This window comes from Eretmochelys imbricata, chromosome 18, assembly GCF_965152235.1.
Source record: "Eretmochelys imbricata isolate rEreImb1 chromosome 18, rEreImb1.hap1, whole genome shotgun sequence".
NCBI classification, from domain to species: Eukaryota; Metazoa; Chordata; order Testudines; family Cheloniidae; genus Eretmochelys; species Eretmochelys imbricata.
Window position 1 is genome coordinate 4,949,651 of NC_135589.1, and position 26,269 is coordinate 4,975,919.

Sequence of the window (26,269 nt, forward strand, 5' to 3'; positions counted from 1 at the left end):
GGTCTCTTCCAACCCTGATATTCTATGATTCTGTGTAGTCTGACTCCTGCATAACGCAGGGCATAACTTCCCCAAATTCCAGCTTGTACTAGAGCACATCTTTTAGGAAAAAACATCCAATCTTGACTTGACTTGCTGGTGCCAGACAACTCCCCACAACCCTGAATCAAAATGGTTTATTAACCCTTACTCTTAAAAATTTACACTTTATTTCCAGTCTGAATTTCTCTAGTTTTAACTTCCAGCCATTGGATTGTGTTAGACCTTTCTGTGCTAGAGTGAAGTGCCCATTATCCAATTTTTGCCCCCCTTGTAAGTAGTCAAGTCACCCCTTAACCTTCTCTCTGTTAAGATCAATAGATTGCACTCCTGGTGTCTGTCACTATAAAGCATGTTTTCTGAGTAGTCCATATTAGTGGTCCGAATTCACACACAAGATCTGATAGCCAGAAGATCCCAGCCAAGGAGAAGGTACAGCAAGGCAGGGTGGGAGAGGCAGAAAGGCAGGGGCACGTAGGATCTGAGTAGCAACTGGTGGGCAATGGCTTGTTGCTCAGACAAGGCCAGAAAGGAAGCAGGAAGTTTATATATCATCATCAGCCAATCAGGGTCAAAATCCTGTGACCAGTCAGGAAGCAGGATGTGGAATCCTTGAAGCTGGCCCACCCGAGTATCTGAATTCCCGGGTAATTCAATGAGTTGGTGTGATGCGGCAGCCAAGACTGCTTCCCAAGAATTGAGTGGACCCGGGTCCAAGATCGGGGTTCTAGGCCAGTGCTCTGATGTACTGGTGCCAGATGCAGAGATATTACCTCCCTACTCTTACTCGAGATTCCCATGTATACATCCAAGGATCCCATGAGCTGGGAGTTCAAAGTTCAGCTGATTATTCACCAGGATCCCTATATATATATATATATATATATATATATATATATATATATATATACACACACACACATACACCTACACACACACACACAATACTTTGCAGTTACTCCTTCGCAGAGTGACCTGTTCTGTAAGCACGGCCTACGTTATTTGTTCTTAGAAGTATAACTTTACATTTGGCTGTTCTAAAATGCATATTGTTTGCTAGTGCCCAGTTTACCAAGCGATCCAGATCACTCTGTACCGTAACCTGTCCTTTCCATTTTTACTATTCCGCCAATCTCTGTCATCTGCAAATGTTATTGATGGTGATTGTTTTTTTTTTCAGGTCATTGATGAAAAATATTAACTAGCATTGGGCCAAGAACTGATCCCTGTGGGACCCCAAAAGAAATACACTTGTTCAATGATGATTACCCATTGATTGATACATTTTGAAACCTATATTAGCCAGTGAGTGCATGCTGTGTTAATTTTGTGTTGTTTTAGTTTTTAATCAAAAAGTTGTTTTATACAATTTAAAGCCAGAAATTGAGTCTGACCTACTGTATATCGGAGGCTATTCAATTTCACCCACGTACCCCTCTGTTGAACCCAAAGACGAAGAATCGATGAAAGTGGAATTCAAACCCACAAGTGCAGAGCACAGTGGATGAGCAGTCCATTGCCTTAGCCACTTGGCCACCTTATCACAATACAGTCAGTTTGTCTTGTTGGTACGAAGTCAAATGCCTTACAGATGTCTAAGTATGTTACATCAACACTGTTATCTTAATCAGCCAAACTTTTTGATGAGATTACAAGTATCTCAAGTTAGTTTGATAGGATCTACTTTCCATAAACCCTTGTTGACTGGCATTAATCAGACTAATCTCCTTTAATTCTTTATTATTTGAGTCTTGTATCATCTGATCCATTACTTTGCCCAGGATCCGTGTCAGGATGATAGGCCTATTATTATCCAGGTGTCCCATTTACCCGACTTAAATATTAGCACAACATTAGATTTCTTCTGGAACTTCTTCAGTGTTCCAAGAGTTATCGAAATCCCATTAGTGGTCTACTCTCTCGAGTACCTTTGCCAGCTTTTTCAAAATCTTGGATGCAAGTTGTCTGGACCTGAGGATTTAAAAATGTCTAGGTTTAGCAGCTGTTGTTAACAGTTTCCAGAGATACTATTGGAATGGAAAATGTTTCATCATCATCATATGTATGACTACATCATCTGTTTTATTCTTCCCCAAATACAAAATATTTATTGAACTATTCAGCGTTTTTCTGCCTTACTGTTGGCAATTCTACCATTTTCATCTAGTAATGGACTATACCATTGTCTAGTTTAAATATCTCAAGGATTGTGGGGCTTCTACCACCTCTTTCTGGAGACAGTGCCATGGTCTTGTATATCTAATTGCCAGGATATTTCTTAATATGCATTTTACATTTCCTTTTCTGAATTTCAGTCCCATTTCTCCTAGCTACAGCTTATAAATTCTCCCCCTTCCGCAGTGTTACACCTTGCACATAATTCTGGTGTAGGTTGGGACAAGCAGTTTACCTGGAGAAGTTTCTTTTTCTCTTTTGAGAATGGTCTAAAAACAGATAGGCTGAGAGTTTCACGGGATAAAGGGGATTTGGACGCCTCATTGCAAATTTAGTTTTAATGGGAACCCGTTGTCCAGATTCTCTAGGTGGTCTAAAAAAATGTCAGCGTTATTCATCATATAATGTCAACAAATTATTCTTGGTTTGTAGCTTGTTAGTGGGGAGACTATTGTAAGTATTTGAAATTCAAGTTCATAAACCACAAGACCATTCTTTTTCTCCAGTGAAGAATGATCAGTCTCATTTGTCTCCATATTAGCTCCACTCTATTATATTTCTATAGCTCTATTATTATTAAATATTTGTAGTAGCACCTAGAAGCCCCAGCTGCCCCCATTTTGCTAGGGGCTGTACACCCCTCATGAAAAGTTCTATATTTCTCCTTTCCTCCTGAGCCGGTGCCTGTTCCTATCGGTGGCGTTTCCATGAATCTTCTCCAGTTTGTCAGCTCCTCTGCTAATGAGCTGCTGATGCCACCCCTAGAAACACGGTAATGAGTTTGCTGATGAGACGGAACCTCTTGTGTGAGATGGGGTCATGCCTGCAAATTGGCCTCCTTTCTGAGAAGTAGTGCAGAGTAGGGGAGAGAGGTTGTTGGGGAAACATATGGTTTCCCTATCATTTGTATCTGTAATTTTTCAGTAAATCTTGACAGACTGTTTGTGACAAAGCTTTAGATTTACAAAAAAGACTAGAAGGGAAAATTAGATCTAGTCTGACTTCCTGAATAACACAGACCATTACATTTTACCCAGACACTCCTATATTGAGCCCAATAACTTGTGTTTGGCTAAAGCAGTGGTCCCCAAACTGGGGGCACACCCCCTATGGGGGTGCAAGGAAACATTCGGGGGGGGCGCACAGCGGGGCCTGGGTCATCCCCCATGGGAGGTAGGGAGGGAGTGCCACCCAGCCCCACTCTGCCCCCAGCTCTGCTCTGGCCCCAGTTCCCAGCTGCGGCTCTGCTCCCGCCCTCACCACTGCCCCCTCCCTCAGCTGTGGCCCCAGCCTTGGTCCCTGCTCCCAGCCTGGTCCTGGCTGTTGGCCCTGGCTGTCGGCCCTGGCCCCAGACCCACCCCCAGCTGCGGCTCTGGCTTTCAGCCCGAGCCACGGTCCCGCTCCTGACCATGGCTTCTGGGGGCGGGGGGGGGGCTGAATGGGGTGACTGGGAGCATGACGTGAAAAGTTTGGGGACTACTGGACTAAAGCATATTTTCTGGCAAGGCATCCAGTCTTGATTTGAAGACATCAAGAGATGGAGAATCCATCGCTCCCTTAGATAGTTTGTTCCCATGGCTATTCATCGTCACTGTTAAATATTTGCGCCTTATTTCTAATTTGAATTTGTCTGGGTTTAGCTTTCAGTCATTAGTTCCTGTTTTGCCTTTCAGTGCTACATTAAAGAGCCCTTTGGTACTGGTTTTTCTCCCCATGGTGGTACTTACACACGAGTCCCCTCTGTCTTCGATACACTCAACAGGTTGCACTTGTTAAGTCTCTCACTGCAAGGCACTTTCTCCAGCCCTTGCATCATTGGGGTGTCTCTTTACTACACATACTCCAATTTTTCAACACCATTTATAAAATGTGGACACCAGAACTGGATGCAGTTTTCCTGTATTGGTCTCACCAATGTCATATACAAAACATGGTCACTTCCTTGCTTCCTACCCACTGCTCATATATCCAAAAATCACATTGGCGCTTTTTGCCACAGCATCACACTGAGAGCTCATGTTCAATGCTCGTCCACTGTAACTGCTAAATCCTTTTCAGAGTCACTGCTTTCCAGGATATAGTTCCCCAGTCTGTAAGGATGGCCAGTATTCTCTCTTCCTAGATATGCAACTTTGCATTTGGTTGTCTTAAATTACATTTTGTTTGAATGGCCCCAGTTACCAAGCGAATCCGTTCACCTGTCCTGCCCACATCATTATTCACCACTACACCAATCTTCGTCCACAGATTTTTATCAGCAATGATTGTATATTTACTTCCAGATCATCGATGAAAATGTTGAAGAGCATCAGGTACCCCAGGTACCTGCAGAACCCCGCTTGAAACACCTCAATGATGACTCCCTATCGACAGCTATTTCTTGTGATCTGTCAGTTAGCCAGTTCTCTGTTGATATTGAGTAGAGCTAATTATTTAATCAGAATGTTGTGTGTTACTAACTCAAAATGCTTCACAAAACTCTAAGTAGTAACATTTTATCAACCAAACTTTTAATCTCATAAACGAATGAAACCAGCTTTGTTTGAGAAGACCTATTTTCTGTAAAGCCTTGTTGACTGGCATTAATTACATTCCTATCCTTCAGTTTGCTGAGTTGAATCCTGTATCAGCATTTCCATTATTTTGCCCAGGACAGATGTCAGGCAGGCCAGCCTATAGTTAATGGGTCATTCCACTTGCCCTTTTTGTCTGTTGGCTCAGTACTGTATTAGCACTTTATCAGTCTTCTAGAATTTCCCTGGGATTCCAAGATATATGAAAAGTTTATCTGCATAACAGAGATGTCCTTAGCCAACTTTTTAGGACCCCTCAGTGCAAGTTACCCAGGCCTGATGATTTTAAAAATCTGTATCCCGTAGCATATGTCATCTAGCATCCTCCTGAGTTACTAATGTACCACATGAGGATGATGAAATACTTTCCAGTACAAGTCCGTCATCCTGCTTCTTTCCAAGAACAGAACAGAAGTATTTATTGACTGCTTCTGCATCATTATTAACAATTTTATCATCTCCATCTAGTAATAGGTCTCCATCATTGCTGGGATTTCTTTTTTCCTAATATACTTAAACTCCTGCTTATTGTCCTTAGCACTTCCCTTATTTTTCCCTAATGTCCTTCGCTTCCCTTATCAATTTTCATCACTTCATAACTTCTAATTTTTTCTCTTAATCCTTTTCCACCATTTGTTATGTATTGCTTATTTCTTTCTAATTGCTGCCTTTGTTTCACACTGATCCAGGATGTCAAAAAGTATCATCATTTTTTTTGATTGTGGAATTATGGCTTTTTGGCCCTGTAATAAACTCTTCTTAAAGCACTCCCAATTTTCCTTCATATCTTACTAAATTTTGCTCATAATTTTCCCTTAGTTTTGGGAAACTAGCCCTGGTGTAGCCCCTAGTTCAGTGTATAGGTTACTGACATGAGCCGGAAATAAAACCTAGGTCTTGACCCCCTGTATCCTGCTCCACAAATGGATAGAGCTGATCCTGCTTTCCCCCCGGCTTGGTGTCCTTGTGTATGTGGCTAAATTGTGCAATGGATTCCTCTCACGTTTGTGTTCACACTGTTACTTGTTACTATTGAAGTAAATGTGCCTGCAGGGGAGATGCCTCAGAGAGAGGACAATTGCCAATTATTTAGTATTATGATTTAATCTGTGAAACAGACACACAGCTGATCAGTCAGTGCAGGGCGACTTTGCTGCTGGGATGGCTCTTATTTACCTGGATACTCAGTGTAGAGAGGTGTCCGGCGGAGTGAGGCTTCGGCGGAAGCAGGTGGGATGGGGCTGAACGGTTCCCGTGCTCCATAGCCAGTGGGTAGGAGCCAGGTTGCATGTATTGTGGCTTTACTGACTGGCTGCTAGAGGCGGATGCTGTACAGGCAAATATAAAGCAAGTGCTCTTAGATCTCTGCTGTGCCTCCATGCAGTCCAAGCAGCCTCTAGCGATCGTAGCTAGGCCTTTTCCCTCCCATCTGGGATTGCCAGGGAGGCAGCTCATGTCTGGCAGCTTTGGCCCCGCTGTGCTTGGGCCCCACAAACCAGTCGGGTGACTCTAGAAGCCTAGGTGGGATCCATCCATTCTCTGGCAGGAGCCCATGGTTGGGCATGGAGGGGATGGAGCAGGGCATGGGCACGTTGAGACTGGAAGGGCTGAGGGATCCCTGTCCAGCCCAAGTCTCTCGGGAAAGTGTCACCTGCAGGAGCTGGATTCTTCTCATGCACACTTTGGATCACTGCTGCTTGTGGTGGCTTCTGGCCCTCTCAGAGTCACCTGCCCCCATGTGCCCTCGTCCTTAAGCGTGGGGAGCTGGGAGCGAGTGGAAAGCTACAATCTCTCTCATCCCCATGAATATGCAGCCCCTTCCCCAGGAGTCCTTTCCTCCCCCAGGGGAACGGGCAGATTCTGGGTGGGAAACGCTATCCTGGTTCGAAAGAACTCTCCTTTCATTATTTGGCCCAACGTTCCTTCACTCTGCTGCTGTGCCACGAGCACTGGTGCGCCCCCTGTGGTGTATTGCACCTGCAGCAAGGATTCCACTTGCCCCCGTATCCCCAGTGGTGCCTGGAGATGTCCTTCTGGTCTGGGAAATGAAGTGTCTGAGGGGAGGTAGCTCATGAGAACACCACCTCTTTTTCTGAAGTGGAAATGCTGGAGAATCCCTCCGCTGAATAGACTGTAATTGCCTGGCAAAGGTCTAGGACAGTGGTTCTCAACAAGGGGTATGTAGAGCTCTTACAGGGTGACATCAGCTCATCTAGATATTTGCCTGGTTTTACAGCCGGCTATGTAAAAACACTAGTGAAATCGATACAGATGAAAATTCCATACAGACAATGACTTGTTTACCCTGCTCTGTATACTATCCACTGAAATGTACATACACTATTTATATCAAGTTGATTTATTTTATAATTATATGGTATGAATTAAAAACTCAGCAGTTTTTTAGTAGTAGTGTAGCTGTGCCACTTTTGTATTATGTCCGATTTTGAAAGCAAAGAGTTTGTGAGGTGGGACTTGGGGCTACGCAAGACAAATCAGACTCCTGAAAGGGGTACAGTAGTCAGGAAAGATTGAGAGCCACTGGTCTAGGAGACTGTTGCAGGAACTACTCTAAACTAAACAATCCTTTATTTCAAAGTTTCTCTCCCTTTGGAGTGATCATTTGCATTCCCATATCCACTTCAAAAGACCGTCTGAGCCTAATGGGAATGACTGCTGTGGCCAGTCATATCTCCTTCTGCAGCCCAGCATCATGGATGGAGTAGTTTGCGGGGAGGGAGGATTGCATCTTGCTACGCTGAGAAGGCAGTGACACCATTAGCTGCAGGTATGACATATACCCAGAAAGGCCCACAGCAGGTTTGTACGTTTTAGCAAGAACATGAGCTTCCAAAATTGCAAAAGTAATTAAAGATGCTCCCCTCGGCCTCATGGCTTTACCTAATGGAGCAATCCAGATACCTTGGGTGTGACAGCTGCTTTAGTGGACTTTTTCAACTGTAAAATCGGAAGCGTGGTTGTGGATAAAATGGCACATACTAGATACTGTGCAATGGATTCCACTCTGGCTTGTGTTCACACTGTTTGTTACTATTGAAATAAATGTGTCTACAGGGGAAATGCATGTGACCCAGTGATAAATAGCAAATGCTGGATACTATGGCCAGTGTGTATGTGATGCCCTGTACCCTTGCTGGCCAGTCCTTGCAGGAGGATAAAGGCAGCAGGAGCTCTCATAAGAGCTGGGCCACTGGTAAAGCAGCCAGGCCTGGCTTGGGTGGATTTGATTCCTGTTTGGAAACATCAAATACTAAACTGATACTGATGTGTAACAATGTTCACTCACCCTTGGAGTGCCTCCTTGTGGCTGCATTTAGGGATTAGCTCCTTTCAGGTCAAAAGCCCTACTCTTCTAACAGTTGCTCACATCGTAACCCCCCACTCCCACCCTGTTCTCCAGAACTCTCAGTGCTCCTTCATGACTCAGCCCGCTGGCCAGATCACTGAATAGTCCTCCCCTTCCCGGGTATCCAGGTGCCACTGGATCTGCGGTCCACATGCCATTCTGGACAGTCTTCCAGCCCAAGGCCAGGTCTTGTCACTTTCCCGCTGGCTGGTAGGGGAATCTGGGCCCAGGCACAGTCTGCTTACTCCCAAGCCTTGTCGCTATTTCCAGGGACTCCCTCCTACTTCCCTGCTCTGTCTTTTGTTTCCCCTACCACTGGATTTACCAGTCCAAACTCCCTTCTCCCCAGGAGTGACTGCAGACTACTTCCCCCGCAGCCCCCTTCTGTTCTAAGCTTCTCTCTTTATACAAGCCCATCCTGCTCCTCCTAGCTGAACTTCATCCTCCATTAGGCTTTATTAGTTCCTGGCTCTCCTCCAGGTGTTGCATATAAGGTTAATTGACCTAATATAACCTGCTCTGCCTTGTTTGGGTGGACACCCCATTGCATGATGGTTACCAATTAACGGTTATGACATGCACACAGTTGGCAAGGGAAGCTAAAGGTATCAATGAAAAACGTGGCCAGTGGACTAAAGGACAATAAGAAGGATTTTTTTTTTTTGGGGTGTATATCAGGAACACAAAAAAAATCCTAGCAAGGGGGTAGGTCTGTTATTTGTTAGAAATGGTCAAATTGTCAATAATGATGCAGAAAAGTAAGACGTGCTCAATAAAGTCTTTATATATTCATAAAGAACCTGGCTGGCTGGTACACATCTTGCAGTAATAATGAAATACTTTATTTCCTGACAGTATCTAAGAAGGATGTGAAACAGCGACTACTAAACATCTTTAAATTGGCAGGACCCAGATAACTTGCATCTAAGAGTTTGATAAGAATTGGCAGAGGACCTCTTTGAGCCATTAATGTTGATATTTAACAAATCTTGGAATACTGAGGAAGTTCCAGAGGACAGGTTAAAAACTAATACTCTGCCAATATTTAACAAGTATAAATGGGATGTCCCAGGTAACTATAGGCCAGTTAACCTGACATAGATACTATGCAAAATAATGGAACAGCTAATGCGGGATGCAGTCAGTAAAGAATTAAAGGCTGGTAGAAGAATTAATGCCAGTCAGTATGGTCCTATGGAAAATAGGTCTCGACAGACAAATTTGAAATTGACTTTGATATCACAGGTTTAATCGATAAAGGTAACACTGACATACTAGTACTTCAGCAAGGCACTAGACTGCCTACCACAAGCATTCTGATGAAGAGTTAACATAAAATAAATGCAGCATATATTAAATGGATTAAAAACTGATATCTTAAGAAATTACTGTAAATGTGGAATCATCATTCAACAGGTATGTTTCTAATGTGGCTTGAATTTACAGGCAATACAAAAACTGGCAGTGTGATAAACAATGATGAGGACAGGTCATTTATACAGGATGATCAGGGTCACTTGGTAAGTTGAGCTCACTTTAACGACACGTGTTAATACAGCCAAATGGGATGTCATTCATCTAGGAATAAAGCTTACTGGAGGCGGGCTGTATCCTGGAAAGCAGTGACTCTGAAAGGGATTTGGGTCATGATGGGTAACCAGCTGAGCATGAGCTCCCAGTGCAATGTGGTGGCCAAGAGGGCTAATGGGCTCCTGTTCTGTAAGCAGAAAAATACCGAGTAGAAGCGGGGAGATGGCATTACCATTGTATATGACATTAATGAGACCACAGCCAGTTCTGGTGTCCACACTTCAAAGGGGATGTTGAAAAAATTGGAGAAGATTCAGAAAAGAGCTACAAGAATGACTCAAAGTCTGGAAATCCTGTCTTATAATGTGGGTGAGGTAATATCTTTTATTGGACCAACTTCTGCTGATGAAAGACAAGCTTTTGAGCTTATGTAGAGCTCTTCTTCAGGTCAGCTGGTCTCTTTCACTAACAGAAGTTGATCCAGTAAAAGAGATTACCTCATCCACTTTGTCTCTCTAATATCCTGGAAACAACACTGCAAACTGCCTTAAAATGACATACTGAAGTAGCTTCTCCAGAAAGTTAAGTGATGACGTGATCATGGTTTATAAATACCTACAGGGGAAGAAGGTTGCTGATGGTAGAGGGTTCTTTAATTTAGTAAACAATGGCAGAACAAGATGGAGTGGCTGGAGGCAGAAGCTAGACGAATTTGGGCAAGTAAAAAGGCACACTTTTTAATAGTGTGGATAATTAACCACTGGAACCTTTCCAGTAAGTCTGGGAACATTGAGGAAGGTCCCGGAGATTGGAAGATGGCTAGGTGTTGTGCCAGTGTTTAGAAAGGGTAAATGGAATGACCTGGGTAATCATGGATTTGTCAGTCTGATTACAACCCTGGGTGAGAGGATGGAGCAGCTGATATGGGACATTTAATAAAGTATTAAAGGAGGGTAACATAATTAATGCCATGGATTTATGGGAAATAGATCCTATCAAACTAACTTGATACCATTTTTTGACAAGATGATGGGTTCGATTGATAAAGGTCCTAGTGTTGATAGAATTCTATCAGATGTGTGGTTGCGTAGTCAAACAACATTTTGTTTAAAATAGGAAGATATAAGATGAATATGGCACATGTTAAATGGATTCGTAACTGATAGGTCTTAATGTAATTGTAAACAGAGAATTGTCATTGGAGGGGAGGGCTTGTAGTGGGGTGCCAAAGATTTTGGTTCTTGGCCCTACACTATTCAACATATTTATCAATGCCTTGGAAGACTATGTAAAATCATCGCTGATAAAGTGTGCAGAGGACACAAAGATGGAAGGAGTGGTAAATAATGAAGAGGACAAGTCATTGCTACAGAGTGATCTGATCGCCTGGTAAGCTGGGTGGGAAGCAAACAACGTGTGTTTTAATACAGCCAAACGTAAAGTTATGCTTCTAGGGACAAAGAATGTAGGCCATGCTGTATCTGGCGAAGCAGTGACTCTGCCAAGAAAAAAAAATAGGGATCATGGTGGATAATCAGCTGAGCATGAGCTCTCGGTGCATCACCATGGCCAAAGGGGCCAATGCAATCCTTGGAGGTCTAAACAGGGGAATACCGAGTAGGAAGGTTCTAGTTCTATTTGGCAGTGGTGCAATTGCTGCTGGGATACTGCATCCAGTTCTGGTGTCCACGGCTCAAGAAGGATGTTGATAAATTGGAGAGGGTTTAGCGAAGAGCCATGACAACGATTAAAGGGTTAGAAAACCCGCCTTATAGTGATAGACTCAAGGAGCTCCATCTATTAGCTTAACAAAGAGGAGGTTAAGAGGTGACTTGAACACACTTGGATTCCAAGGCCAGACGGGATCATTGTGATCACTTAGTCTGACCCCCTGTATGTCATTGGCCAGAGACCTGCCCCAAAATAAATCCTAGACCAAGTACCTACATGGGGAACAAATATTCCAAATGGGCTCTGTAGTCTGGCAGAGAAAGGTATAACACGATTCAATGGCTGGAAGTTGAAGCTAGACAAATTGAGTGGAAATAAGGCATCAGTTTTTAACAATGAGAGTAAGCACTGCAGTAATTTACCAAGGGTTGTGCTTGATTCTCCATAATGCAATTTTTGAATGAAAATTGGATTTTTTTCCTAAAAGATCTGCTCTAGGAATTATCTGGGGGAAGGTTTATGGCCTGTGTTATACAGGCGGTCAGACTAGATAAGAGTGGTTCCTTTTGGACTTACAAAAAATAATCAGAGATTCTCATATTTTATCAAATATAATTCCAAGTCATGACATGTCACTCAAATTGCCTAACATAAAGAATTTACTGGGAAAAGAATTCTGAGTTGAATTTTATTTGCTGCATTTCAACTGTGCATGTTCTTGCTGGGAGGAGTGTCTTACAGAACTAATATTTCAATAGAAATACTCATCTTAAACAAGATATTTTGGTTTAAAAGTGTTCACTAATAAAACTATTGTAGCATGGCTGTAAAGTGCTTGTAAAATTGCAGCCAAGCAGGGTGAAACTTTTCTGTGAACAGTTTACATGTTCAGGTCAGCTGAAGGCATTCATGAATTTTCAGAGTAACAGCTGTGTTAGTCTGTATTCGCAAAAAGAAAAGGAGGACTTGTGGCACCTTAGAGACTAACCAATTTATTTGAGCATAAGCTTTCGTGAGCTACAGCTCACTTTGAGCTGTAGCTCACGAAAGCTTATGCTCAAATAAATTGGTTAGTCTCTAAGGTGCTACAAGTACTCCTTTTCTTTATTCATGAATTTGGCACACAGTTTTGGCTGGGAAAAAGGAGGGGGAATTTTTCTGGAAAAGTCAATGTTTTTTTGTTTTGAAATTTAGCTAGATTCAGGGGGGGTAGAAGGAAATGAAAACAAAATGAAATGTTTTGTTCAACCCTGAAACCTTTTTCCCTGTTTGGTCAGTTCGAGGGCTAAAACCGATCTGTTTGCCCAGCCACAAACCCTCCAGCATCTGCTGTCGGATGCTACCTCCTATTTGCGACTGAAGGAGCCTCTCAGAGGGGATGATGCAGGTAGGGTTGCCAGGCATGTGGCTTTTGATCAGAAAACTGGGCTGTTAAAAGTCCGGTCGGCAGTGCAGCGGGGTTAAGGCAGGCTCCCTGCCTGCCTGGCTTTGTGCAGTTCCCCAAAGTGGCCAGCATGTCCGGCCCTTAGGTGCAGGGATGATCAGGGAAGCTCTAAGTGCTACCTCTGCCCCCAGTGCTTGCTCTGCATCTCCCATTGACTAGGAACTGTGGCCAATGGAGCTGCGGGGGCGGTACTGCCTGGCTGTGCCTCTGCCTAGGGGCCAGACATGCTGGCCGCTTCTGGGAGTAGCGTGGAGCCAGGGCAGGCGAGGAGCCTGCCTTAGCTCTGCTGTGCCACCAACCTGAGGTAAGTGCTGCCCGGCTGGAGCCCGCACCCTGAACCCCCTGCCTCAGGTCGGAACCCACTCCTGACCAGAGCCCGAACCCCCTGCCTCAGGTCAGAACCCCCTCCTGTACCCAAACTCCCTCCCGGAGCCCCCTCCTCATCCTAACTCCCCGCGGCCCCAACCCACCCCCCTACCCCAGCCCAGTGAAAATGAGTAAGGGTGGGGTAGAGCGAGCGATGGAGGGAGGGGGGCTCGAGTGAGTGGGGCAGGGCCTCAGAAGGAGTGGGGCGGGGAAAGGGTGTTTGGTTTTGTGCAATGAAAAAGTTGGCAACCCTAGGACGCAGAACTAGGTTTGCAAGATGCAGAAGCATGGCGTCATTGTGCTACCGCCACTCCAGAGGGCGTCAGTGGCGTGGTGGGCTAAGTGAGGTGCGCTGCCGGCTTGATCTCCGTGAGTTTGTGATCTGGAGTCGGGAGCAGTCTTTTCTAACGGCTCTATATGGTTGGATTTCTATACCGAGCTGGGTCGCAGGCTTTGCTTCTCCATCTCTGGTAGCTGTATTGGTCTTTGGCCAGGCTGCATGTAAAGCCTCTGGCAATGGGTTTGTAAGGCGCAGGGCTGAAGGGGGAAGGGTTTGAACTGGGGCTGCTGCGCACAAGCTTTGGGCTCCTTGTCAGTGAAGAACTCCACCAGCGGTGTTGGAGCAGATTGCATACTGGGGGTGCTAAGAGCCATTGAACTGAACTGTAAACACAGTCTGCGACGGAAACCACTGGAACTAGGGGTGCAGCACCCCTAGTTTCAGCCCCCCTGCACTCTGAGATAGAAGCGAAAAGGGCTGTAGTTGATTCTCTGTCCCTAGGAATGGTTACGTCTTTCTCAAAAAGAGCTGCTCTAGTTTAAACAAAGCTATTAGACTGGAAGCAGGAATTAATTCAGGGAAGTCCTGTGGTCTGTGCTAGGCAGGAGGTCGGACAAGGTGATTGCAAATCATAGATTTGTAATTCCCAAGCCAGAGGGACCACTGTGATCATCTAGTCTGCAGTGCTGTATAACACAGGCCAGAACCTGCCGCAAAATAATTCCTAGAGTAGATCTGTGAGGAAAAAAGTCCGGTCTTGATTTAAAAATGGCCAGTGCTGGAGAATCCACAGCAGCCCTTGGTAAATTGTTCCAGTGGTTACTTAACCTCCCTGTTAAAAACTGATGCCTTATTTCCAGTCTGATTTTTGTCTAGCTTCGATTTCCAGCCACTGGATCATGTCATGGCTTTCTCTGCTAGATTGAAGAGCCCAGTGAATGGCCCCTTATGGCCTTAAACCTATGAATCTGTGAATTGACCTTTGTTCTCTTGATATCTTGGTTGGGCATCTTCATGCTTGGGTGGCGAGTTAGTCTTGACAGCTGGCACGACCCCAGATACACCTGTGCTGCTGAAGCTTATCCTTGTGTGTCCAGGCCTCTGAAGCTGGATCCTGAGGCTCACATACTTCCAGGATCTCTATCTGCACAGTCCCAGGGAGTCTGGACCCATGGGCAGATCAGCTCTGGTTTGGGGATTTGTCCACCAGAACCAGCTGTGGTGTGCCCCTCCAGCCCTGTTTTGTGGGACAGCTGGTCTGCTGTGCCTTGTGCAGAGCTGTGACCTCCACTTCCTTGGAGCAGCCAGGGATGAGAGCCTGTTTGTTCCCCAGCGCCTCACCCCTCTGTCCCTGTCTCGTGGTAGGGCTGGTCAATGCGAAGGCCGTTGCTGGGTCTGACTTGTGCAGATTGCAGGCAGGATGCTTAGAATTGCTGACCAGCTTCTGAGCTCCCATATGCATGTTGCACAGAGCCTTGGTTTAATAAGCCGCTGCTAGTGCAGAGCGGGCAAAGCGGCTGTACCTGGTACAGTGTTTGGAAGCACTCACCATGCCGGTGGCACCTTCTCAGAGAGCCACACCCATGCTGTGTCTGGCACCGGGCCATTCCCCCAGCACATCCTCACACCCAGCTTGTGGATGTGCTTTGGAGATCTCTGAGTAGCCAAGGGGCTCAAGGCAAGCCTGGGCAGTTTCCTTTGGGAACACATTTCTGCTCTGCCTACCAGGCTGTGGTCTGTGTTAGCACCACTGTCCCTGTCAGGCACACTTGCTAGTATTTGGCTGGGAAGTTACTGGAGGGAAGCTGTAACTGAAGTTGAAAGCCTTACTAGTTGCCAAGGTGCAGTTACCTGGCTGTCGGTGGCTGTCATTCTCCATGGCAATATGGATCTTACCTTAGGAGACTTGTCCCTCCACAGCCCCCTCTGCGCTCCCTGCTCCCCAGAGATCCCTGCATGGCTTGTTGACTGGACTGAATTCTGTACACACAGTGCTGCCTCCCGGTAGCCCTTTCCATGAAGCTTTCCCAAGCTCCCAGGTGCCTGCTGTGAATGTGTTTTCTCATAGCTGGTCCAGAATAGCTGGATATCTCTGCCTCTGCTTGAACAGGGCCCACTGCTATCTGGGAGGGTGGATTAATGTGCAAGGTACCTTCCGAGGCTTACATACTTCCAGGATCTCTATCCACACAGTCCCAGGGAGTCTGGATCCATGTGCAGATCAGCTCTGGTTTGGGGATTTGTCCACTGCGGTGTGCCCCTCCAGCCCTGTCTTGTGGGACAGCTGGTCAATGGCAGCCCTCCACTTGGAATCGTGAGTTGGGGGTCACCAGTCCAGTTTCACCCTTGCTCCAGTTTTACTGGATTATTTTTATAATCGCAAATTGCAAATCCGACCTGCTTAAATACCAACTCGCTCTAGGCGAGAAGAGTCACCCTTTAGGAATATTCAGCTAGTGGATTTTTATTATCTATAAAGCTGTGGCAACGTGTAGCAAACAGGTGAAGTGATTAACCAGCCACCCAACATCTGTTTACTTGTTCCACGAGTTGCGAGGAAGTGAGTGATCACTACAGTACCGTGGTGCAGCCTTCAAAGGCGAAGGGATTGTTTCAGTAGCAGAGGGTAACCGAATGCAGTCACAGTTTGTATTCATTAAAAAAAAACATATTCAAATATTCTGGCCTTGGTTCCCAGCCATGGAATGTGTATGTGTCCACAAGTCTGGGCGTGAGCGTGTGTGTGTACAGACAAGCATATTGCGTGCCTTGTGTGTGTACATCAGGTGCCTGTGTGTACGCACTTGTGGTAGCGTGTGCGTTGGTGCTGTGCAAGTACTCCTGCCCGTGTGTGTCTGCATGCGCACAAGCGTGTGTGTGTGGAAGTGAGAGTGCATAACTGTGCATTAGGGCATGTGGTGTCCCTCTGCGTCTGCGTGCCCTTTCCTTGAATCCTCCCACTGGCTCCCTAGAGCTGACTGACTCTCCCCTCCCTGCTCAGTTAGAAGCAAGTGTGTGTGGAGAGATTATGGGAGGCGGTTAGGCCGGTGACACCCCCACCCTCCCCCCCAGAGCAGCTTTCAGGCCCCAGGGGTTCTCCGTGAATAGTTATTATGATGCTTAATGAACCAGGGAGCTGCCCAAGCAACTTCTCCTCCTGGAAATCTCTGCATTCGGGCCTTGTAACGAGGGCGCGACGCAGGCACCCTGATCTCCACTGCACTGTAAAGCCACCTGAGAAGTTACTTTCCCGGCTGCAGCTTCTCCGTGCAGCTGGCTTGGCATAACTCAGCAAAGCCGTCTCCCTGGGGAGCCCCATTCTTAGCGTGGCAGCAGCCGCATTCCAGAGGCAGTTCGCTTTGTGTGCAGACAGATTCCGCCTGCTCCGGGGAGGAGCAGCACGCGGTCGTAGTAAATCATGAAGTGAAAAGCTGCCGGTGGCTGGGTGGCTCTTGCAGTGGGTTTGGTGGCTCTGAACTCTTCCCTCCACTTGACTCCACAAGTGTTCCTACACTTCTGATGTGGATTGCGGGGAAAGAGGCTTTCCTGTCGCAGCCCACCCACATCTCCCAGGTGTGGGCAGTGGTATTCTCTCCCTTCCCCCCTTTGATTTCCTGCAGCCGAAAAGCTGATGGGCAGGAACTGGTAAGATGGAGCTGTTAAGTTCTGGAGAGCTCCCAATGCAATGCCAGGAAATAGCCCATGGATAGGCAGGTCTGCAGAACATGAGGGCCTCTAGCTCTTGCCCTACAAAGCTGTAGGGGGAAGCTCCGGGAGCCAGGGGCAGGGTGTACGTGGGATGAGCCCTCACTCGGGGAATCCATGGGAGCTGCAGTGTGGCCATTCTCCAGGTGAGAGAGCCACGTTTCTCCATTCAGGTGGGCTGTGGGCCTTCTAAGATTGAATCTTTCCGACTCTTTCTTCGTCTCCGGTTCAGAGCAGCAGCATGGAGTGTGAGCTGAAGATGGTAATTGGTGTCAAGTAAGCGTCGCTCCCATAGAAACACATGATCATAGGCGCCAACTTCTCCTGGCGCCGGTGGGTGCTCACGGCCCCCCGGCCCCACCCTGACTCTGCCCCTGCCCATATTGACTCCTTTCCCCAAAATCCCTGCCCCAGCCCTGCTTCTTCCCTACCTCCTCCCCTGAGTGTGCCATGTTCCTGCTCCTCCCCCTCCCTCCCAGAGCTTGTTATGCCACAAAACAACTGGGATGAGAAGCAGGGATGGCGCTCAGGGGCGGAGGAGGTGATGAACTGGGGCGGGGAGCTGCTAGTGGGTGCAGAGCACCCACCAATTTTTTCCCCATGGGTGCTCCAGCCCAGGAGCACCCACAGAGTCGGCACCTATGCACATGATTGCTTTGTACACTCCTGTGCAGAGCCCAGAGTCTGTGCTGAGCAGGATTCTTATTCAGTCTATTTACCCCAGTATTCTGGCCAAGCTTCCCTTTGGGCAAATGCACTCTCCTTACCTGCAGTTTCAGTTGGGTACAGTGCTCTTTACTTCTGTCCTAAACTCTCATGTAGTCTTGGCATGCCCGATAAAACTGCTGCCATGCTCCACTCCAGAGGTGGCTGTATTTCAGTGGTGGATGTTTTCTCCCAGAGGGATTTGGTACTGGATATCATGATGATGGGTGCAGTACAAGGAGCCTGAATAGAACAAAACAGAATGAAATAATGGAAAGTACTAAACTAATGTGAAGTCTTATTATTTCCCTTGCAGGCTGTCTGGTATGGAGCTCAGCATGTCCAAGAAGAACAGCTAGATGCTCAAATGCAGCACCTGGAACACACCCTGCAGGGTGTGAACAAAGAGCGTGATGCTTTCTCATCTGCTTTTATAATGCAGAACTTGATATGCAGAGTCTGGTTAGCTCTGAGATTGTGAATGGAGTCAGTGAAAGGGGAATTGTATGTGAGGTGCATTCTCTAGCATGCTCTGAGAGTATAAACTCTTTCGGTCTTGGTCAGATTTACAGCTGGTTCCAGAGTCACGGCTGAAGTTCTAAAGGTCACTGGTGGGTGCCTCAGTTTCCCTGTCTGTAAAATGGGGACAGTGATCTTGCCCTACTTTTGTGTCATGCATTGGATGGAAAGTGCTAGATCAGTGACCAGTCTTGGCTGGCGTTAATGAGCATTGAAGTGGTTTTGAAAATGTTGGCAAAACTGTTTTCTTGATTGAAAATTTCCTCAAGTGTGCGATGGGATTTCCAGTCAGTGAGAGAGATGCCCAGAATAGCCTGGTGATTAAAGCATTTATCGCCGTTATGGGGGTTCAGTTCCCTGTGATGAACAGGGGTAGAGCAAGGGTTTAGAAGGCTACAAATCAGACTCTGGCTTTCTGGTTGGAGCCGTTCCACTTTGTATCACTAATTATTCGCTGACCAGGGAGACAGATGGACTCTCTGGTCTGGTGGTATGGGGATTTACCGGGGATGTGGGAGACTCATTTCCAAGGCCTGGTCTACACTACAAAGTTAGATAGACATGTACATCTTACCTCAACCTAATTATGTCCACGCTACAGCCTTGTCCCGCCGATGTAAGTGCCCTACTACACCGACATTACTCTATCTCCACGAGAGGCGTAGAGCTTATGTCAGTGTAGTTAAGGCAGCACAGTGTCTGTCTAGACACCGGGGTTATTTACATCAGCTGTTGGGTGTCATTCTGGTCAATTTCATGGCTCTAGTATGGATCTGTGAAATTGACAGGAAAGCTGGGCTGTCACCCTGGAGTGTGTTGGGGGCTCCAGCTAGAGCCCGGCTATCCCCTGGACTCCCTGCTCCAAGCTGGGCTGCACCCACCCCGCTCCCCACTTGGATCCATGACCCCCCCCCCCGGATTCTGGTTCTAGCGGAGGGGAGCTGTGGACCCGGGCTCTCAGTGCCTTCCGACTGCCCCTTTTAAGTCAGTGGAAGCGCTCCTGGTGAGGATATGCACCATCGACAGAAGAAGGGCAGTGTGGACAAGAGTTAAGTCTAACAATGTTAGGTCGACTTAAGTTCCTAGTGTAGATGTGCCCCAAGTCACTGCCCCAGAGCAAAGACTTTGAACCTGGGTCTCTCTCATCCTAGGCGAGTGCGCAGACCACTGTTCTGAGGACTCTCTTGTGCTTTTTTTAACTTTACACACAACATTTCAAAAGTCTAATTTTTTTCAACATGGGGATGAAAACAAATGTTGGGACCTCAGACTTCGTCACAAAACAGAACTGTAGTTTTCGGGCCTGCCCTCCTCACCATTGCTTTGTGCTCTGGGGAGCTGTGACTTTTCACTGGTCTTCTCTATGACACAATCTGTGCTTGGAAAAGGGGGAGGGGTGGGAAAGTGGAGCTGCCAGACTGGTTGGTGGCTCTGGGGAAGGGAGACATTTCTCTCTCGCAGATAGAGGATCTGCTGCATTGCTCCCTGTTCTGGAGAAGGGCATTGTCTCTAGGTGTGCGTCCGTAATCATTGTTGAGTTGGTGATATATGTAACAAGGTCAAGGCAGTGACACCAGATTCCTTTGAGGAGAAACCCAGCGATTTTCTGTGAGGTAAACACTGCGCGTCTGTATTAGAGGGGTAGCCGTGTTAGTCCGTATCCATAAAAACAATGAGGAATCTGGGGGCACCTTAAAGACTAATAGATTTATTTGGGCATAAGCTTCCGTGGGTAAAACCCCACTTCTTCAGATGCATGGAATAAAAATTACGGATACAGGCATAAATATAGAGCAATTCCTCACTTAACGTTGTAGTTATGTCCCTGAAAAATGTGACTTTAAGCGAAACGATGTTAAGCGAATCCAATTTTCCCATAAGAATTAATGTAAACGGGGGGTTAGGTTCCAGGGAAACTTTTTTTGCCACACAAAAGACCACTCACACACTCACTCTCTCGCTCGTTTTAAATAAACAATTTAATACTGTACACAGAGATAATGATTGTGAAGCTTGGTTGAGGTGGTGGAGTCAGAGGGTGGGATACTTCCCAGGGATTGCCTTACTGCTAAATGATGAACTAGCAATTGGCTGAGCCCTCAAGGGTTAACTCATTGTCAATGCAGCCTCACACTCTACAAGGCAGCAGGAATGGAGGGAGGGGAGACAGCATGGCAGACAGAGATGCACACCATATGTGTGAGAGAGAGATGTGCGTTTCCCCTTAGATATGCTGACACCACTCTTAAATACACTACCTTGTTAAGTTAATCAGCAAGCTGAGACCGCAGCAGCTGCTTCCAGGAAGCTCCCTCTGTCCTGAGCCCTGCTCTATGGAGATGGGGTAAGCAGGGTGCAGGGGCGAGGGGGACACCCTGACATTACCCCCCCTCCCCAGCAAGCAGGAGGCTCTGGAGAGCAGCTCCAAGGCAGAGGGCAGGAGCAACACGTGGCAGTGGGGGGAGGGACAGCTGAATTGCTGGCAATTGAGAGCCTGCTGGGGGGCTGCTGCACAGGGAACTTAGGGGAGTGGGTCGCTGATGGGGTGGGCTGCTTGTCCACCCTGGTTCCAAGCCCCCACCAGCTCGCTGCAATGGGCTGCTCTTCCTGCAAGCAGTGGACAAAGCAGGCGGCTGCCAGACGACCTTATAAGGGAGCATTGCGCAACTTTAAGGGAGCCTGTTCCCTCATTGATCAACAATGTAACAATGTTAACTGGGATGACTTTAAGTGAGGAGTTACTGTTCTGACACATGCAGAGAAGGGAGTTACCTTACAAGTGGACAACCAGGGTTGACAAGGCCAATTCAGTCAGAGTGGATGTGGTCCACTCCCAATAATTGATGAGGAAGTGTCAAGACCAAGAGAGGGAAAATTGCTTTTGTAGTGAGCCAGCCCCTCCCAGTCCCTATTCAAGCCTAAATTAGTGGTGTTAAATTTCCAAATGAATTGTAGCTCTGCGCTTCTGTGGACTGAGCAAACCCATCCAATTCCTGCAGGCACTCTGACCCCACAGCAGTGTGCGTGGGCCCAACAGGCCCAGAGCCAGAGCAGCATGGAAGCCTCCACTTCCCTCTCCTTATATGAAGAAAAGAAGTACTTGTGACACCGTAGAGACTAAGGTGCCAAAGTCCTCCTGTTCTTTTTGCGACTACAGACTAACACGGCTGCTACTCTGAAACCTCTCCTTATATGCGGATGAAAGTCTTCCTGCCGGCCCAGCGCAGTGTGTGTGAGGGTGGCTGCCCTGAGAGCAGGCAGGGCTGTGCCAATGTCTCTGCAGTGCAAAATAAGGCCGGGGTGTGAGTGAGCTGCCTGTCTCTTTAAGGCCATCCTCTCCCCAGCAGAGCGAGTCTCTTTGCTGGGGGTTGGCAGCAGGATTTCTTGTGGCAGCAGCTCCCACGGGGAGTGAGGCTGAATGATCTTGCCCCAGTGAAATTTCATTTGAGTTGCTGTTTACAAGAATTGGCCTCTCAGGGCTCTGCAGTAGCTGGGAGCCAGCGCCCAAGCAAACGCTGGGCAGTGGGATTCCACCGCCTGTGGGGAAGGAAAAACAGAAGAGGACTGAGTGTGTGCACTCTGGCAGCGAGAGAGGGAGAGCTTTGCTCACATGCCGCAGCTCACTCCGAGGAAGTCTGAGTGGCTGGCTGGCCTGGGGGGGTGAGTGTGTGTGGAGGTGTACATGCGTGCACTTGCCTTCCCAGACTACTCTGTAGCACTGATGCATGAAACTCAATTACCTGAGACGTAGAGGTTAAGAAGCAAATTTTAAATACAAAGGTGCTGGCCAAATGACTTCATGTGTCTTTGGTGGTTCCTACCTGGTCCTTGCAGCTGGGTGCTGCTGGGCTGTTCTGCTCCTACAGGGGCTGGCCATTGTTTCCTTGACCACGTTGGGTGGAGACGAGGAGTATCCTGGTGTGCAGGGAGGCCAGAGGCTGGGTCACATGGTGCTGAGTTTGTGAGTTTAAAGAGAAATAGCATGGAATTACAGAGTTAAAGATGAGCATTTCCTGTGATGTGGCTGGATTGCCCGGCCCATTTCCTTGGCAATCTTTGTGATGTTCCTTTTTATACTTTAAAGAAAAAAAAAAAAGTGTTTGCTGGAGCCCCAGCAGTTGGACCTCCACCCCATTGCTGGGGGACAGACCCTTGCCACACCACACCTTGCTGTCTGAGAGTTTTCCCTGCTAGTTAGCCCTGGTGTCCCCTTCTGAATTCTGTCCTCGTAACTCCCAGCTCTGCCTCGGGTAGCAGCCCAAACAGGTCCCCTCCCTCCTTGGCATTTACAGCGTCTCGTCCCTGCAGCCTCTTGTTGGGGCTGCCTTGCCCTGGGTTATGCCCACTGGGAAGGATTAGCTCTTAATCATCCCTCATAACATATTTTTGTCACTAGAAGATGTGCTGGTTCTTAGCTGTCCATCAGCGGGGCCCAGGCAGCAATGTGCCCTACCCGCCCTCCTGTGCCGACCTGACTTCTCCATACTCGTACAGGAAGGGGCACGGTGTTTGCTCCTAGAATGATAGTGGGGGAGAGCGCCGCTCCCATCGGCTAAACACACTGGTCACAGAGAGCCTGGAATCCACTTGGACCTGAGTGACTGAAAGCTGGAAATGCAGAACCAAGTCACTGGGCCGCCGCCCCAGCGTGACTTCCACCCCTTCTGATCTGCGCTGGGAGCAGGGAAAGATCTACACATCCACCTTAGCCCCATGAATGGTCCTGTCTGCCAGGAAAGGGTTGCGGGGATGCAGAGTGGGATGCTCCATGTTTCCAGCCTAACTAAGGGATAATTTTCTTCTTCTGTTTCTGTCTTCCCCCGGGTCATTTATTATTGATCAGCCCCCCACGCTGCTGCTTTGCTTAGTACGTTTTCACTGCATGCCGACGAGGCCATTCCATATGGCAGACAGGATTCAGGAGCTTAATTTCATGGTGAGCCCTAACTTCCTGCTCCCAGGAACGGTTCTCTAAGCGGGGCTAGCCCGGCCTGGGTCAGTCCCAGAGGAGCCCATCTGCCACGTCCCTGTAGGAAGTGTGAAGAAGTGCCTCAAAGCAGGTTGAGGAGTTCACTTGGGCATGCAGAAGAATAAGAGGCTGAGTTTTTTGGGGCTGTTCAGAGAGGAGCTGGACCAGGCTCCTAGTTTGCCACACTGCAAATCACATCTTAACAGGCAGGTTTACAGGTCCCTTTCCGTGTGCCACTGTGTAGAATGCTTTCCTTCCCTCCGCAGTGAAATTGGCTTTCCCTTTACCTATTTGCCATCAGAAGGGCAGCCTCTGCTCCCCTTCACCATTGCATGAGCCTTCCACCCCTGCCCAGGTGGCTGGATTCTGTGTACTGGAGCGTTCATCTCAAGAAACCCCTCCTTTGTTTTTTGAAATGCTGTCTAAATGTGGGTGCGTAGAAGTGCTGTTTTGGGTGTGCCGTTGAGGTTCTGTATGTAGTGCCCCTCACACAAGCCTATAAAGCAAGGGGGGAGGGATAGCTCAGTGGTTTGAGCATTGGCCTGCTAAACCCAGGGTTGTGAGTTCAATCTTTGAGGGGGTCATTTAGGGATCTGGGGCAAAAATTGGGGACTGGTCCTGCTTTGAGCAGGGGGTTGGACTAGGTGACCTCCTGAGGTCCCTTCCAACCCTGAGATTCTATGAAATGACAAATGAAGGCAGCCAGCAGCATAGACTCCCCATTGCCCTGCCTAGAGAGCAACCTTGTCACTTGTACAATGGCTGTGCCGTACAACCCTAACTCTGCCCCGGGCGGAATGGTAGCCCTTCCACTTGCCCAAATTCTGCCCATTCACCACCAGGCTTGTTAGCGTGACATTGCATTGCTACAGCTCTCGGGGGTAGGGAAAATCCATATACAGGCAGTACTGTGCTGCCCTAACTCTAACTCCTGTGTGGACCAGCTAGGTGGTGGACTGAAAAATGTTTCTGTGGTGTTCAGAGCGGTGGGGTTCCTACAGCAACGGAAAAGCCCCTTCCGCTCTGCCTTTGTAGTCCCCGTCGTGTAGACATGGACCCAGACTCCCCCTTTCCTGCTGTCCCTGCTGCACATTGCTGTCAAACTATACCTACTCCACTGTCGGGAAGTCTCTGGGTATCTGGTGTGTGTGATCAGCTTTCATGACCGAAAAAGTAACTGTCTGACCCTCCCAGCTGTGAAGAAAGGTTCGAAAGCCTGATGCCTAAGGGCTCAGAAACCAGAAGGCAAAGACAGTCCCACAGTTTTAGCCTTTAAAATCTTTTTAAAATTTTGGGGGCCTGATTCATAGCTTGGGGCCAGCAGCACTGCAAGCTCTAAAAAGTGAACTGGTTCACTTTTTAGAGCTTGCAGTGCTGCTGGCCCCGGGAAGAATAAATTCACATTCTCTCTGGTTTCTATGTTAGCAGCTGGACCCTCGCTTCCTCACTGTTCATACAAGAGGGTGCACTGGGCATGCTGCCCACAGGTGGCAGGGTATGATCCTCTGTGCAGTGGCCAGCTCCACTAGCTGGCACTGATGTGGAGGGGACCCTGTGAACCTGCCCCATAGGTCATGCTAACTTCTGGCGAGCGAAAGGACTGCAGCTGTGCTTGGCATTCAGTGTCCCCTGCCCACATACTCATAGCTGGGCTTTCATGCAGGGTCAGGGCGCAGGTGGGGTCACTAATTTCAATGAGAGCAGAGGTAGTGAGCCCGGTAGAAAATCACCCGTCCCCTGGTGTTCTCAATAATACAGGGAAGGGGGTGAAATTCCCAATCACCAAGCCTCTGAAGGTAGAAGAGAGTGCTGTTTAAAGGCACATATCCTGTTTAAAGGCACATTGCCAGGTCAGCAACACTGCACCAGGTTTATGTAACATGCGGGCTCAGGTGTCATGTCTTCCTCTAGCGGCCGGCACACATTTGCAGAATTATAGCCTACCACTACTACCAGCCAATGGATTTACTCTTTTAGCTCAAGTAGGAAGACCTGGGGTGAACATGCAAGGTTCTACCCCCACCACCAACCTTTGCAGGAGCGTTACGTTTATCAGTAAGGAATACTCATGCGGGGTGGGGGAGAGAGGGTGCCCTCTCATACGCCAGATGTAGAAGATAGAATTCATCCATAGCTCCCAGAGGAGCAAACTTCTGCAGCTACACTGGAAGCAGCTATAGCTTCCAGCTGGCATGTACACCGTAGCCCTCCGTGCAGCACACTTAGGGGCCCTTGTACATGCATACAGCTCGGTGCTTACAGAGCACAGTAGTAGCAGGACCTAACTCACATATAGTGCTTTCCCTCAGTAGGTCTGACAGCCCTTTGTAATCTTCAGCATGGGTCTGTTTAGTTTGGAAAAGAGGCGGGGGGAGGAACATGATAGTGGCCTTCAAATACTTGAAAAGCTGCCATAAAAAAAATGGAGACAAGTTGTGCTCTCCTGCCGCAGAGGACAGGATGAGAGGCAATAGGTTCAAACTACAGATTAAATCTCAGGAAAAACTTCCTAACTGTAAAACTAGTAGGACAACGGTCCAGATACCTATGGAGGTTGTGGAAGCTCCTTCACTGGAGGCTTTTAAAGGAGCCTGGATAGCCGTCTGTCTTGGATGGTTTAGACACAACAAATCCTGCATCTCGGCAGGGGCCTAGACTAGATGACCCTTGTGTTCCCTTCGAACCCTGTGGGCCTGTGATTCTAGCATGCTTAGCCTCACATCCCAATGCCCTGGGAGCCAGGGTAGTGCTGTTATCCCCACTGGGCAGGTGAGGAACTGAGGTTCAGTGACTTGCTTGAGATCACACAAGGAACCTGGGGCAGGGCATGGATCTGAACCCAAGTCTCCCAAGACTTAGGCTACTGTCCTGAGCACCTTAGCAACAGGACCATTAGAAATTTACTGCAGCTACCCAATCTGCCTAA

At 47.8% G+C, this 26,269-nt stretch overlaps 1 long non-coding RNA gene across 2 annotated transcripts in view; it reads right to left on the reverse strand.

Moving 5' to 3' along the window:
• Positions 1-1,036: 1,036 nt before the first annotated feature.
• The window catches only part of LOC144277014 (uncharacterized), a 37,999-nt gene continuing 12,766 nt past the window's right edge, over positions 1,037-26,269 (reverse strand). Inside the window, exons 3-5 of one of the 2 annotated variants that reach the window (XR_013348378.1) lie at positions 22,196-22,327; positions 17,918-18,098; positions 1,037-2,010 (exon numbers count right to left, since the gene is read on the reverse strand). This is a non-coding gene — a long non-coding RNA (uncharacterized LOC144277014). Of the gene's footprint in view, positions 2,011-15,893; positions 17,404-17,917; positions 18,099-22,195; positions 22,328-26,269 lie in introns of those variants that run through there. The other variant, XR_013348379.1, reaches the window with a different exon arrangement.